The sequence below is a fragment of the Bubalus kerabau genome, chromosome 1 (assembly GCF_029407905.1).
Source record: "Bubalus kerabau isolate K-KA32 ecotype Philippines breed swamp buffalo chromosome 1, PCC_UOA_SB_1v2, whole genome shotgun sequence".
Lineage (NCBI taxonomy): Eukaryota > Metazoa > Chordata > Mammalia > Artiodactyla > Bovidae > Bubalus > Bubalus kerabau.
In genome coordinates, this window is record NC_073624.1 from 189577383 (window position 1) to 189592714 (window position 15332).

At 50.1% G+C, this 15332-nt stretch overlaps 1 protein-coding gene across 4 annotated transcripts in view; it reads left to right on the forward strand.

Moving 5' to 3' along the window:
• The window catches only part of GNG7 (G protein subunit gamma 7), a 138574-nt gene that overhangs the window by 16003 nt on the left and 107239 nt on the right, over positions 1-15332 (forward strand). Inside the window, exon 2 of one of the 4 annotated variants that reach the window (XM_055547553.1) lies at positions 12561-12669. The exons of the other annotated variants lie outside the window; for them this stretch is intronic. The gene's annotated coding sequence lies outside the window, so the exon portion shown is untranslated. The remainder of the gene's footprint in view (positions 1-12560; positions 12670-15332) is intronic. 4 annotated transcript variants of the gene reach the window in all.

Sequence of the window (15332 nt, forward strand, 5' to 3'; positions counted from 1 at the left end):
CAATATTGTAGATCAATTGTATTCTATACTTCAGTTAAAAAGAAAAGAACCAGGGAGCCAAGCCAGGAGGGACCCAGCCCCAGGCCCGCCACTCTGTAGCTTTTCCATTAGACGAAGCTGATCATGTTGTCTGAATTTTGCACAGGCTTTTTTCTCTCGGTGACAGAACCAGCCATGCTTCCTTCTGGCCGTGTAATTGGGTATGTGAGGCTGGCTTTGGTGCACCTGTCTCCTAGGATTAAAAACTGTGGTGTTGGGAATTCCCTGGCGGTCCAATGAGTGCAACTCAGCGCTTTCACTGTTGAGGGCCTGGATCCCACAGGCTGCACAGCGTGGCCAAACCTGCCCCTCTCGGACTATGGTCTCATGAAAAGATTCTCCACACTATTAGCTTTCAGAGAAATGCAAATCAAAAGCACAGTAGGACACCCCTTCACAGCTATCAGGATGGCTAGAGTTGAAAGACAGACAGTGACAAGCGTAGGCGAGGGTGTGGAGAGGAGAGAACCCTGTGCCCTGCTGGCAAGAATGGAAATCAGGCAGCTGATTGGAAAACATGGAGTTTCTATACGACTCAGCAATTCTACTCCTGGGTGTCCGCTCAAGAGAAATGAGAATATTCATCCACACAAAATCCTGAACATCAATGTTCACAGCAGCATAATTCACAACAGCCAAAAGGTGGAAACCACCCAAATGTTGTCTCATCGGCAAACAAGCAGATAAACAAAACTGTGTTCCCTCCACACACGGGAGCATCCCTCAGCCATGGAAAGGGGAGAAGCGCTGACACTCGCTACCATGTGGACGGACCCTGAGAACACGATGCTCAGTGAGAGAGGCAGACACAGAAGGACACACAGGGTGTGATTCCACTGATGGGAAACGTGCAGAGCAGGCAGATCTGCAGACACAGAGAGTGGGTTCCCGGTTGTCAGGGGCTGGGCACGACTACTGATGGGAACGGGGCTTCTTTTGAGATGATGGAATGTTCTGGAACTAGTTAGTGGTGATAGTTACACAACTCTGTGACTGTATTAAATACTATTGAATTGTATATTTTAAAATGATTAAAATTATAAATTTTCTGTTATATTTATTTTACTACAACACTGCCCCCAACCTGTTGGTCTAAGGGGGGTGCCATTTCATGGAGTGAGCCTGCATGCAGTCCTTGATGGGCCGTGAGCGATGCCCATCTCTGGCTGAGTTCAAGCTGTGATCTGACACTTTCTCCTTCTAAGCCCTGTCCTTCAGAGTCTGGCACAAGGACGTGAACTCTCCTGTGGCCTGGGCTGTCGAGCAGTCACACCTTGGCCATAGCTTTTGCCAGCACTGGGCCCCAACTGGCCATGGGTGGAACTGGGAGGGAATGGGGGGTGCTCTGGGGTTCCTGGGAGAAGGCAGCAAGTGAGGCTCAGCTCGAGGAGTTTTGAGAGTCCTTCCTTCCTTTGTGGGATGGGGACTCCTGGGAGGGGTGAGAGTGGAGGAGGTGTAAGGTCAAAAATGATGGAAACTTCTGGAACCTTTTGGAAACTGGTGGAATGTCGGGGGCCTTGTGGCACAGTGAGACTTTGGGATTGGGGTGACTACTTAGACACTGGAAAACTTTCTCCCTGGACAATTTTGGGCAAAACCTCTTTGTTTCTGTTTGCTTGTGGGCAAAATGGAATATAAATCACTGCCCAGAATCCTCCTAAGGGCCGAGATGGTGGCCAAGGTGGTGACCCGAGTCAGGGGTGGACAGGTTATTACTGCCTTTGATGTAATAGTATTATCACTGTTAATGTTACTATTTTATTATTATTATTATTGAAAATATTTTTTGGCGACACCACATGGCATGTGGGACCTTAGTTCCCCTACCAGGTTGCACCCACGCCCCCTGCGTGGAAGCAAGGATTCTTAACCCCTGGACCACCAGGGACGCCCTTAATATTATTATTTATGTCACATTAGAGATAATATTCGTGTTACAGTCGGTGTATGTTGCTCTGGGTCTTTGTGGCTGTGGGGGCTTTTCTCTAGCTGCAGCGAGTAGCGGCTGCTCGCTTGCTGTGATGCAGGCCTCGCATTGCGACGGTTTCTTTTTTTTTTTTTTAATTTTTTTTAAAGGACGGGCGGGAGAGTAGTCTGAATTGGGTTATGAGGCCCCCACACGGGGTACCTCACCTCAGCCATTGAACTCACTTCGCTGGCCGTGAGTCTGTTCCAAGCTCCGGCTAAGGAGGCATCCGCCAGGCCCCTCCGCGAGGGCGGGGTCCATAGCATCTCCTGCCCAGTCTGCCCTCGCGCGGAGCCCCGTTCTCTGGGAACTCACCTCCCCGAAGCTCAGGGAGGGCCCTGTTGCGACGGTTTCTTTTGTTGAGAAGCACGGACTCTGGGGCCCAGGGGCCCAGGAGTTGCAGCACGTAGGCTCAGTTGCTCCACTGCATGTGGGAGCTTCCCAGACCGGGGTCAACCCGTGTCCCCTGCATTGGCAGGCGGATTCTTAATTCCTGAGCCACCAGGGAAGCCCTGCAGTGTGTGTTAATATTAATTCTGTTGTCTTCCCAATGGCTGCCACCACAGCCACGGACCAAAGTGAGGAAGAGACCAGGTCTGTCCCTGGGGAGATGGGATCAGGTGTGGAGGAGACTCAGTCGTGGTGGATGTGACTGGACACTGATGGCCATTCCTCGGCCAGGAACTGAGGACCAGGGATGAGGCTGAATGGGCTGGAGGTGAGGTTGGGAAGGAGCTGCCCACTGTTCAGGCCCCACCCTAGGCTGGACCATCCCATCTGTGCTGCAGACGGGGAATCTGAGGCACCATCCCAGGTGAGGCCCTGAGTTGGGGCAAAGTGAGGACTTGCTCTTGTTTACTGCGGCGCCACCCCCAGAGCAGGTGATTGTCCACGAGCCAAGTGAGGCCAAGTGGAGGAGGACCCAGGAAGACAGCCTGCCAGGTGTCACCCTGTGTGGTCACTTGTTGTGGTTCCTTCTCCATCCCTTTCTGGGCTCCCCATCCCAGCCCAGCCATGGGAACTGTGTGCCACACGTCCACCTCCCCGTGTGTAGCTGGGAGCTGGGGGCATCCGCTGCCCCTCTGCTCAGGGCCACATGCAGGGGACAGGACCCCGTCAGCTGTCTCCCATGGGCTGCTGACCCTCCACTGACCTTGTTCCCAGGCCCTGGTGTTCAGAGGCAGACGGCCAGAGGATAAGAGGGTTTTGGACAGGGTGAGAGGGCTTTAGGGTGTCACAGGCCTGGACTTGTCCTTTAAGCCCAAGGACCACGTCTGTGGAAGGGTGTCATTGCAGGCCACTCATGGTCGCTGCTTGGGCGATTTACAGTTACCCCAGAGTGGCTGGTGGGCTGGGGAGTATCTGTCCCCTCCTCTGCCCTGCTGACATGGGCTGGGTCACCCTCTGGAGGCCGTCCTAGGTGCTGTGGGGGGTGGAACAGCATCTCTGACCCCACCCTTTAGATGCAGGGATCCCACCACCCTGCCCCCAGTCGTGATGACCACAGATGTCCCCCAAAGTCCCAAGTCCCGGCGGGTGGGCATGCAGCCCACTACATATGTAATGGGCTCAAAGCCAAAGCTAATATGTTTGAATTGTCAGCGGCAGGTGGCGCTAGTGGTAAAGAACCCACTTACCAATGCAGGAGACAAGAGTAGAGGGTTCGATTCCTGGGTCGGGAAGATCCCCTGGAGAAGGGAGTGGCCACCCACTCCAGTATTCTTGCCTGGGAAATCCCATGGGCAGAGGAGCCTGGTGGGCTACAGTCTATGGGGTCGCAAAGAGTCAGACACGACTGAAGTGACTGAGCACACACTGTGATGCCTGTTGACAGCAGCTCTGCTCTGACTCAGCACCTCCTGGAACGTTCTGTCTCCAGCCGATGTTCCCAAACTGTCTTCCCTAAAAAAGTTCCTGGTAGCACGTATGGAAATGTAATTACGCGACTGTTTTTCCTCCGCGGGCATGACACAGATTTGGGTCTGTAATAAAGACAAATGAGTCCCTCTAGCCCTGAGGGCCAGGCCAGGCGGGCTCTCTCAGCCTTGGCCCTGCTGACATCAGGGCCGCCATGAGGCCAGGTTGTCCTCTGTGGGGTGTCCTGAGCGCTGTGGGGGTGGTGCAGCCTCCCTGACCCCACCCCCTCGATCCCAGGAGCACCCCACCCCCAGTCATGATGACAGCAGATGTCCCCAGACATCACCTAGTGCCCCCCGGGGGCAAAGTTGTTTCTCTTCCTCATTGAAAACCACCATGCAATATATGTGAATTAAGCTTTTCCTGTGTTTCTCTTGGCATTCTAGAGGAACGGTCCCCAGCCTTTTTGGCACCAGGGATGGGTTTCGTGGAACACAGTTTTTCCATGGACCGAGGTGGGAGATGGTTTCGGGATGATTCAAGCACATTATGTGTATTGTGCACTTTATTTCTGTTATTATTACATCAATTCTACCTCAGATCATCAGGCAGTAGATCCCCGAGGTTGGGGACCCCTGACCTATAGGACCCTGGGAAAATGTTCCCCAGGACTTCTCTGGGTGGGGGGAGGCGAGGCCCACACATGAACCAGTTTAGGTCATGGCTGTCCTTCATAGTGGTCCTAGGAGAGGGGCCACACAAACTGAGATTTGCAATCTCTCACCAGTCTGGTTTGGTAAATAGTGTTCTCTGCCTCTTTACCTTCAAGTGACCTCTCTCTCTCCTTGCTGGCCAGCATTTCCCAGTCTTTGCAGTCACGAGTTTTCAATGGATAGCACTGAACTTGGCCATGACATTCTCCCCTCCAGCGTTCCCGTTTCATAAAAGCCAGGATCCTGTTTCCTGTGATGGTCCAGGGGATGTAACCAGGCCTGCTCTGTGGTGGAGAGACCCTCTAGTCCCTCCATGCATCTGTCTCTAAAAGTGTAATCTGTTTAGATTCTACTTGAGAATATGACCAACTGTCAGGGCAGTTGGCACAGTCAGGATATGTTTGAAGAATATAAAACAGTTTGCAACCTCATAGAATGTTCCATGTGTTAAAACATTGCCAGTCCCAAGTGTGTAAAAATCTGGACTTTTATCTATTCTGGTCTCAGCCAGAGAGGGAGGCGTCATGGCAGTTCTGTTTTAAGAAAAGTAGTACGAGATACACACACACACACACACACACACACACACATATAACATATAGCGTTGTTTTCTGAATCAGTTTTTCTTTTTGGTGACACACAACAGCATAGCTTTCAAACCCAATAACGCAGAAAAACTGCCTGACGTAGTATATGCAATTGAGTGTGAAAAATCTGGTTATAATTGTCAGCTAAGTAGAATCTGTTTTGTTCATTACCCCAGATTTCACATCTCCATTTTCAAACAATCACCTTGGGAGTCCTTGTCCTTGAAACATTGCTCCAATGTGATTGCCTTCAAGACCAGGCTGGACTGCTTTTGTATATTTCAAATCTAGAAACTTGTATGTTTCAAATACATTTCAGATTTTCACCTTTAGAGGGTGGGTTTGAATTTGGAAATAGTCTGTGTTAGTGTACTAATGCTGCTGTAACAAATCACCACAAACTTAGTGACTTGAAACAACGCATGTTTATTGCCTTAGAGTTTCTGTTTCTGTGAGTCAGGAACCCAGGTGCAGCTTAGCTGGGGCTTCTGCTCGGGGTCTCTGAGCAGAGAGAGGTTGCAGTCAAATTCTTGGCCTGGGCTGCAGTCTTAAAAAAAAAAATTATTTATTTATCTATGGCTGCATTGGCTGTCTGTTGCGGCACGTGGACTTCTCTCTAGTTGAGCTGTGTGCGTTTAGTTGCCTTGCAGCACATGGGATCTTAGTTTCCTGACCAAGGCTTGAACCCATGTCCTCTGCATTGGAGGACAGTTTCTTAACCACCACTGGGGAAGACCCCCCTGGGCTGCCATCTTACCTCAGCTGGGAAAGGATTGCTTCCAAGCTCATTCACGTGACTGCTGGCTGGAGGCTATTCTCAGTTGTTTGGCTGTGGGCCACTGGGCCTCCCCAGCCTGGAAACTTGCTTCATCACAGCAGCAAAGGAGAGAGTCTGCTGGCAAGGTGGAAGCTGCCTTCTCACATAAGATGGTCATGGAAGTGACGTCCCATCTCAATGCTGTATGCTAGTACAAGTCACGGGTCCTGCCCACACTCAGTGGGAGGCAGGAACACAGGCACAGGGACCAGGAGTTGGGGATCACTGGGGGACTGTCTCAGAGTGCCCTCCACCCAGCCAGAGGTCACTCAGTGCTGAATAAGGTGGATGGCCCAATAGGAACAGGGTTGCTTTTGGTTGAATGTCACATGTTATTATTGCTAAGTCACAGGACAGCATCTCTTCTGAGATTTTTCTTTTGTCTCTGATGGTTTCCAAGGACACATCCATGAGATGACATATTGTTCAGAAATAGTTTCTCAAGGCGGCTGTTTGCAGGGAAGGATGTCTGCTTAGTTCTGTCATGGCGGTTCATCACCCAGTTATTAACACTTGCTGTGGATCACTTCATGTGTTAATGGAGAGTTGGAGACTAACTTTTGCGTGTTTGAAGGGACTTGAGATGATGGGGAGGGAGGCATGCTTGGAGTACTCCTGGATCTAGAGTTCTTCAGGTGTGGGTTGCATCCAGGCTGTGCCGTTCAGCAGCTCTGTGATGTTGGCAAGTCACTTAACCTCTCTGAACCTCCATCTTCTCATCAGCAAAATGGAGGTGTAGGAGTGTCTTAAGGATTAGGGATGACACGTTGCTGTTCAGCCCCTAAGTTGTGTCCGACTCTTTGCAGCCCCATGGTCTGCAGCACGCCAGGCTTCCCTGTCCTTCACTGTCTATGAAGTGCAGAGTTTGCTCAAACTCATTCCCATTGAGTCGGTGATGCCATCCAACCATCTCATCCTCTGTCGCCCCCTTCTCCTCCTGCCCTCAATCTTTCCCAGCATCAGGGTCTTTTCCAATGAATGCAATGTGGTATCCTAGATGGGATCTGAAACAGAAGAGAGCCTTTAATGGAAAAACTAGTGAAATCTGAATAAATGGTGGAGCTTGGTTAGTAGTAACGCAGTTACATCGATGTCTTCGTTGTGCAAATGCACCTTACAGAGGAAGCCAGGTGAAGGATAAATAGGAGGTTTATGTGTTATCCTCGCAAGTAGTCTTGTTCAAACCTAAAATCACTCCAAAGTTAAAAAATTATTTTACAAAACCCCAAGGAGACTCTATTTTTCACCTTTAAACTGGTGAATATTAATAAAAGTAATACCCACGATAATGAGGATGTGGATACCAGGATATTATCAGTCAGTTCAGTCACACAGTCGTGTCTGACTCTGTGTGACCCTGTGAATTGCAGGATAATATAAGATGGCATAATCTTCCTCAGCACCAGTTTAGTAGTGTGTTTCAAGAACTTTAAAAATGTGTAATGGTTTCTGATCCCATAGTGCCATCTCTAAAAATATATATTAAGAGGTACATCATGGGACTTCCTTGGTGGTGAAGTAGCTAAGACTCCGAGCATCTCCTGCATTGCTGGGCAGATTCTTCACACAGAGTCACTTGGGAATTTTTTTGTGTGTGTATACATCCACATATACAAATATGTCTTTTTTAAAAAAAGATTTTAATTTAGATGGATTGTACTAGCCAATGTACTGGTCTGCAGTTCTTGATGTGGACCTTTTTTTGTCTTTACTGAATTTGTTACAATATTGCTTCTGTTTTATGTTTTGTTTTTTGGGCCCTGAGGCCCCTGGGATCTTAGCTTTCTGACCAGGGCTTGAACCCACACCACCTTCATTGGGAGGCAGGTTCCTAACCACTGGACCGCCAGGGAAGTCCCTGTCCTGCAATACTTGGTAGTCAGAAGTACCCAGGGTGACTTCCAGTGTTAGTACACATGAGTCTGGGCATATGACAAGAGTTAGTCCCCACCTGTTGAGCAGGATCTCTTGCTCAGCTCTGTTGACATTTGGGTCCGATCAGGCTCTGTGTGGGGCCATCCTGGGCACCATGGGGTGTGGAACTGCATCTCTGACCCCCACGCACTTGATGGATGCCTGAAGCGCCCCCCTGCCCTACCTGATGTCTCCAGACAGCACTGAGTGTCGCCAAGTGGGAACCGTTGGGTTTCCCCCTTCATGAGCTTTGGACTTAAACTCAAGTTTAAAGTCTTTCTTTTCCACTTACTGACTTTGGGCAATGTCTTATGTTTTGTGTTGTTATTGTTCAGTCGCTAAGTCATGTCTGACTCTTTGCAACCCCATGGACTGCAGCACGCCAGGCTTCCCTGTCCTCCACTATCTCCCGGAGTTTTCTCAAATTCATGTCCATTGAGTCAGTGATGTCATCCAACCATCTCTTCCTCTGTCGTCCCCTTCTCCTTCTGCCCTCAATCTTTCCCAGCATCGGAGTCTTTCCCAGTGAGTAGGCTCTTCGCATCAGGTGGCCAAAGAATTGAAGCTTCAGTATCAGTCCTTCCAATGAATGTTTTGTCTAGCTTTTTTTTTTTTTTTTTTTAAAAAGCAGCTTTTTTCCTTACCTGAAATAGACAGGAAATGGTTCCTGACCTTGCAGGTGTACTGACCTCAAGGTTCCCCAGGGCGCCAGCTCCGAGCTGGGCAGCTGTGGTCACTATTCCTGCTCCAGAGTGGTGTCCACAGACATGGTTTTAAGGCCCTTTTTGACTCGGAGGCTGCTGGGGGCCAGGGACCTCTGCACCCCTTGGTGCCATGAATGGCTGTACCCCGTGTCTCCTCTCAGGGGCTCCCTACCTCCTAACTTTTTGCGCCATTATTTCAAACGCCTGGGAGCTTAACTAACATAGCTTTTCTTTATTATTCTCATTATTGATCTTTTGCTGCACCAGGCAGCATGTGGGAAGTGCAGAGTCTTAACCACTGGACCGCCAGGGAAGCCCTTCCCCAGTGGTTTCCTAATTTCTAAAAAAAATGGTCATTACTATATGCTTACGTTTATATGGTGGTCCCTTTGGAGAACAAGCCCGTCAAGTTTGGAAGACATATTTATAAGGTTCTGAGCGTTCTGCAGTGTCTTATGCTATATACCTTGTTTCTAGCGGTCAAGGTTTTCTTTAAAGTAATCTCTTGAACCCGCGCTGGATTTACAGAAAAGTACAGACAGTGCAGGGAGTTCATTCCCACCTACCCCGTACCCAGTTTCCCCTGCTAGCAGCATCTTAGGTCCAAGGCTGTACATTTGTCACAGTGGTTGAACTGAGATTGATAGATTTTATCTTCATAGTCCATACTTTATTTAGATTTCCCTGAAAGTGTTAGTTGCTCAGTCGTGTAGGACTCTTTTCGACCCCATGGGCTGTAGTCCACCAAGGTCCTCTGTCCATGGAATTCTCGAGGCAAGGATACTGGAGTGGGGTGCCATTTCCTCCTCCAGGGGATCTTCCCAACCCAGGGATCAAACCTGGGTCTCCTGCATTGCATGCAGATTCTTTACCACCTGAGTCTTATTTTTCCCCAGACGTCCTCTTTGCTGCTTCAGGGCGCTTTCTAGGACCCCACGTGGAGTCATCGTGTCTCCTTAGGCCCCTCCCGGCTGTGACAGTTTCTCCAACTGTCCTTGTCCCTGACTTTCTCGGACCGTTGTGAGGACAGGTCAGAAGTTCGGCGGCACCTCCCCTGACCTGGGCGTGTCTGGTGCTTTCTTGTGACCAGACTGGGGTTGTGGATGTGGGTGAAGAACCCCAGAGGTGAAGCGGCCCTCTTGTCACACCCAACTGTGGGGCTCGTCCGGCCCACAGCACTTATCACTGTTGGCTGCCTGAGGCAGAACCCAGTGTTGTTGGTTTTTTTTTTAAATTTTAATTAATTAATCAATTTTGGGCTTCCCTGGTAGCGTAGTGGTAACGAAGCTGCCTGCCAGTGCAGGAGACGGTTTGATCTCTGGGTCGGGAAGATCCCCTGGAGGAGGAAATGGCAACCCACTTCAGAATCCTTGCCTGGAAAATTCCACAGAGAGAGTCTGGTGGGCCACAGTCTACGTGGTGGCAGAGTCAGACGTGACTGAGTGCGCGTGCACACGTGCATTTTTTGGCTGTGCTGAGTCTTTGTCGGTGTGCGGGCTTTTTCCTAGTTGTAGCAGGGGCTCCCTCTAGTTCCGGTGCCTGGGCCTCCACTGCTCTAGTTTTCCTTTTGCAGAGCACAGGCTCCAGATGCACAGGCTTCAGTAGTTGTGGCGTGTGGTCTCAGCGGTTGTGGTGCTCGGGCTTAGTTGCTCCTTTGCATGTGGGGTCTTCCTGGACCAGGGATCAAGCCCATGTCCCCTGTACTGGCAGGCGGATTCCCATCCACTGTGCCACAGGGGAAGTGCCCCAGTGGTTTGAGACGCTGAATTATTATTGTTGTTCACTCACCCAGTCATGTCTGACTTTTGAGACCCCATGGACTGCAGGACGCCAGGCCTCCTTGTCCCTCACCCAGAGTTTGCCCAAGTTCATGTCCATTGCTTCGGTGATGCCGTCCAGCCATCTCATCCTCTGACGCCCTCTTCTCCTTCTGCCCTCAATCTTTTTCAGCATCAGGGACTTTTCCAATGAGTTGTCTGTTCACATCAGATGACCAAAAATACTGGAACTTCAACTTCAGCATCAGTCCTTCCAGTGAATATTCAGGGTTGATCTCCCGTAAGATTGACTGGTTTGATCTTGCCGTCCAAGGGACTTTCAGGAGTCCTCCAGCACCACAGTTTGAAAGCATCAGTTCTTTGGCGTTCTGCCTTCTTTACAGTCCAGCTGTCATAACTCTACGTGACCGCTGGAAGGCCATAGCCTTGACTATATGAACCTTTGTCAGCAGAGCAATGTCTCTGCTTTTCAACACATTGTCTAGGTTTGTCATAGCTTTCCTGACAAGAAGCTGTCGTCTTCTGATTTCATGGCTGCGGTCACCATCTGCATTGATTTTGGAGCCTAAGAAGAGGAAATCTGTCACTACTTCCACCTTTTCCCCTTCTGTTTGCCATGCAGTAATGGGGGCAGATGCCATGATCTTAGTTTTTTAATATTTAGTCTTAAGCCAGCTCCTTTACTCTCCTTTACTCTCATCAAGAGGCTCTTTAGTTCCTCTTTGCTTCCTGCCCTTAGAGTGATATCATCCACATGTCTGAGGTTGTTGATGTTTCTCCCACCTATCTTGATTCCAGCTTGTAACTCATCCAGCCCAGCATTTCTCCTGATGTGCTCAGAGTGTAGATTAAACAAACAGGGTGAGAGCAGACAGCCGTGTTGTACTCCTTTCTCCATCTTGAGCCAATTCATTGTCCCATACAGGGTTCTAACTGTTGCTTCTTGACCCACATACAAGTTTCTCAGCAAACAGGTAAGATAGTCTGGGATTCCCAGAATTACTGAATTACTGCCAACATTTAAAAACCAGGAGCTTTTGGACTTCTCTGGTGGTCCACTGGTTAAGACTCTGCACTTCCACTGCAGGAGCCCCAGGTTCGATCCTGTTTGGGAAACTAAGATCCCATAAGCCAAGTGACATAGCAAAAAAAAAAAAAAAGCAGGAGCTTTTACATTTAAAAAACAAAAACAAACCTCCCAGCTTCTCAGGACACTTGGAGGGGCTGATGACATTGGGGCCACTTCCCATTGGTGACAGCTGAGCCTGGAGCAGTGCCCCTGCCAACAAGCCAGGTGTCATCTCTCCAGGGACCAGCACTGCCGTCACCTGCCCATCTGCCTCAAACTTGTGACCCCGGGACGGGCATGGAGCTCAGCATGCCTCCTCCTCCGGGGGAATGTTCCCGGTGAGCTCACAGCCCTCCAGGTGGGAAGTCAGGGAAGCAGGTGGGACGCCAGAGAGATGGCGACCTGGGAGTGCTTTCTGATGGGCATGAAGGACACGGCTGGGGGGTCAATACAGTATGTGGGGGTCAGGAGAGCTGGGGTTCAGGGCAAGGCTGGGAGAGCAGGGGGAAGGCCAAAGAGGGGGTGTTGTGAGCTAAGCTCTGTTCCCCCAAAGATATGTTCCAGTCCTCACCCCCAGCACCCAGGCATCTGGCCTCTTGTGGAATTAGGGTCTCTGCAGATGTAACTAGTGACAATGAGCCAAGGACCTCCCTGGCGAGCCAGTGCTTGAGACTTCGCCTTTGATGGTAGGGGTACTGGTTCAATCCCTGGTCAAGGCTAAGATCCCACATGTTTTTGCAGCCAAAAAAGCAGAACATAAAACAGAAGCAATACTGTAACAAATTCAATAAAGACCTTAAAAGAATGGTGGTTTAGTTACTAAGTTACATCCAACTTTTTGTGACCCATGGACTGTAGCCCGCCAGACTTTTCTGTCCATGGGATTTTCCAGGCAAGAATACTGGAATGGGTTGCTACTTCCTCCTCCAGGGGATCTTCCCAACCCAGGGATCAAACCTGCGTATCCTGAAGAACTCCTCTGGATTCTTTACCACTGAGCCACCTGGAAGGAAGCTCAGCTCATATTAGCCACCAGAATAAACCCCTGATGGTCAGATGGTGTGAACCAGGGTGGCCCCCAGCATCTATGGGTTACCTCCCCTCCCTCTCACTCAGGTGTGTATTGAAATGTAAGCAGCCTACCAGACCTCAGAGATCAGATGGTCACGGGACGCATGACTTCCTGGGAGTCCATGAAATCCCTACCACAGGGGTCTCACTCAGGGTGAGTCCACCCCCAGGGGACACTGGGTGACATCTGGGGACATCTGTGGTTGTCACGATTAGGGGGTGCTCCTGGATGAATGGGTGGGGGGCCAGAGAGGCTGCTCTACCCTGAAGAGTGGCCTGAACGCCCACAGTACGGTGAGGAGAAAGCCTAGACGGAGGTGACCTTCAGATGACAGCGCGATCCGTGGTCTCAGCGACACCAAGGCACTGGGGCTCTGGGAAGACGAGCTGGGGCAGCTGCGTGCATCCTCGTTCAGCACACTCTACCCTCCGGAGGCCACAGGGCTGACCGTGCAGGCTCAGGGGAACATGGTTCCATGAACCCCAGAGCTCAGAGCAGAGGCCTGGCTCCATCCCATGTGAGAGCAGGGTCAAGATGAGAGTGCGGCCCACACACCTCGGGAGACGGGCTGGCATGCTGCCTGCTGCCAGTCAACCCGACAGTCCCACGCACCTATGATGACATGTGCTCCTCCCACCAGGGCAGGACTGGCGGGTGGGCGGGGGTCAGACCCCCTCCTGGCCGAGGAGCTGATGAGTCCAGGGACCGGCCTCCTCATCCTGAACCAGGCAGAACCAGTCCAGACTCCTTTCACTGCCAGCGAGGCTGCCTCTGCTGCCTTCATTCCTCCAGCAAAGTCTTCAGTGAGCGCTCAAGAGTCTGGAAAAACCATGCAGGGCTCTGAGGTGGTGATGGAGGACCTCTGTAAGGAGCCAATAAACTCTATGAAGGGCCAGCCGGTCCTTTGTAGGCATGAATGTCATACGTTGTTCAGTTGATAAATTGTGTCTGATTCTGCAATTCCATGAATTGTAGCATGCCAGGCTTCCCTGTCCTTCACCATCTCCCTGAGTTTGCTCAAATTCATGTCCATTGAGTCAGTAATGCTATCTAACCATCTTATCCTCTGTCATCCCCTTCTCCTCCTGCCCTCAATCTTTCCCAGCATCAGGGTCTTTTCCAAAGAGTCGGCTCTTCACATCAGGTGGCTAAAGTATTGGAGCTTCAGCTTCAGCATCAGTCTTTCCAGTGAATATTCAGGGTTGATTTCCTTTAGGATTGACTGGTCTGATCTCCTTACAGTCCAAGGGACTCTCAAGAGTCTTCTCCAACACCACAATTCAAAAGCGTCAGTTCTTCAGTGCTCAGCCTTCTTTATCGTCCAATTCTCACATCCATACTTGACTACTGGAAAAACCATAGCTTTGACTATATGGACCTTTGTGGGCAAAATGATGTCTCTGCTTCTTAATATGCTGTCTAGGTTTGCCATAGTTTTCCTTCCAAGGAGCAAGCATCTTTTAATTTCATGTGAATGTCATAGCTGATATACAAATCAATGGATGTGGCTGTGTTTCAACAAAACTTTACAGACACAAGAGGTGGGCTGGATTTGGCCCTCGGATGCTGACAGGTCAGCACTGCCGCCCCCTCCCCAGGCAGAGGCCTCTCCTTGTTAAACGTGGTATTGGCCACTCCTGACTACCCGTTCTCTGAGACTTCCTCCTGGTGACCAAAGGCTGGCTTTATCACCTCTCTGAGCCTCAGTTTCCCCATCTGTAGAATGAGGATAATTACACTCCTATGGTCCTGTGTGTACATTGTTAGTTGTTGTAAATTATTGTAGGTCAGTGTTTCTCCTCAGGACATCCTGCCCTGGGGGACACTGTCTGAGACATCTGTTGTCGTCAGGACTAGGAGTGCTCCTGGCATCATGGGAGCAGGGTTCAGGGAGGCTGCTCCAAACCCACAGTGCCCAGGATGCCCCAACAGTGAATGACCTGGCCGTAAATGTCTGCAGGGTGGAGAGGGAGAAACCCTGGTCGAGATGAAGATGTCCAGTAAGTCAGCTTGCAAAGACCAGGATCCATGTCACATCACCCGTCTGTTTGTCTGTCTTTGGACTACGGCTTCACCCTCACGTTCCAGAGCTCTCCATCTGTAAAACCACCACTTTCCCCCAAGCCCAGGCTCTGGCTGTGCACTCAGCAGGCATTGCTCCTGAGCAGATGTGCCTCATTGCCCCTGTCCGCCTGGGATGTTCCAGACATTTCCTCCCGTGGAGCAGCCCCGGGGCCGGGGTCCACCCTGATTGTCTCGGGAACTACTCAGCCACCTGTCTTTTCTCCCCCTCCTCACTCTTCTCCTAGGAGCCAACTTCCCCTGCTGATTAGCATATCCTGTTTTTAGCGTCTTTCTTCTCTGGGCTTTATATAACCCTGTCATTATCGGATGCTGTCACAGGAACTTAATGTTCCCTCAATCACATTTCAAAGCCTTCTCAAGCATAAGTAGCTAATTGTCGTCACTCCCCTCTCTCCTTTTTCTTCTTAGATGAACTTTTCATTTCAGACTCGTTTTAGATTCACAGGAAAATTGGGAAGACAGTACAGATAGATCCCACGTACCCTGTCACCCCTGCTCTTCACATCTTGCATCAGACCTGATACGTTCATCCCAATTAAGAAACCAACACTGATATGTCATTATTATTTTTAATTTTTTTTTGAAGTATAGTTGCTTTCCAATGTTGTGTTAGTTTCTACTGTACAATAAAGTGAATCAGCCATATATATACATATATTCCCTCTTTTTTGTATTTCCTTCCCATTTAATTCATCACAGAGCATTGAGTAGAGGTCCCTTGGTTGTACAGT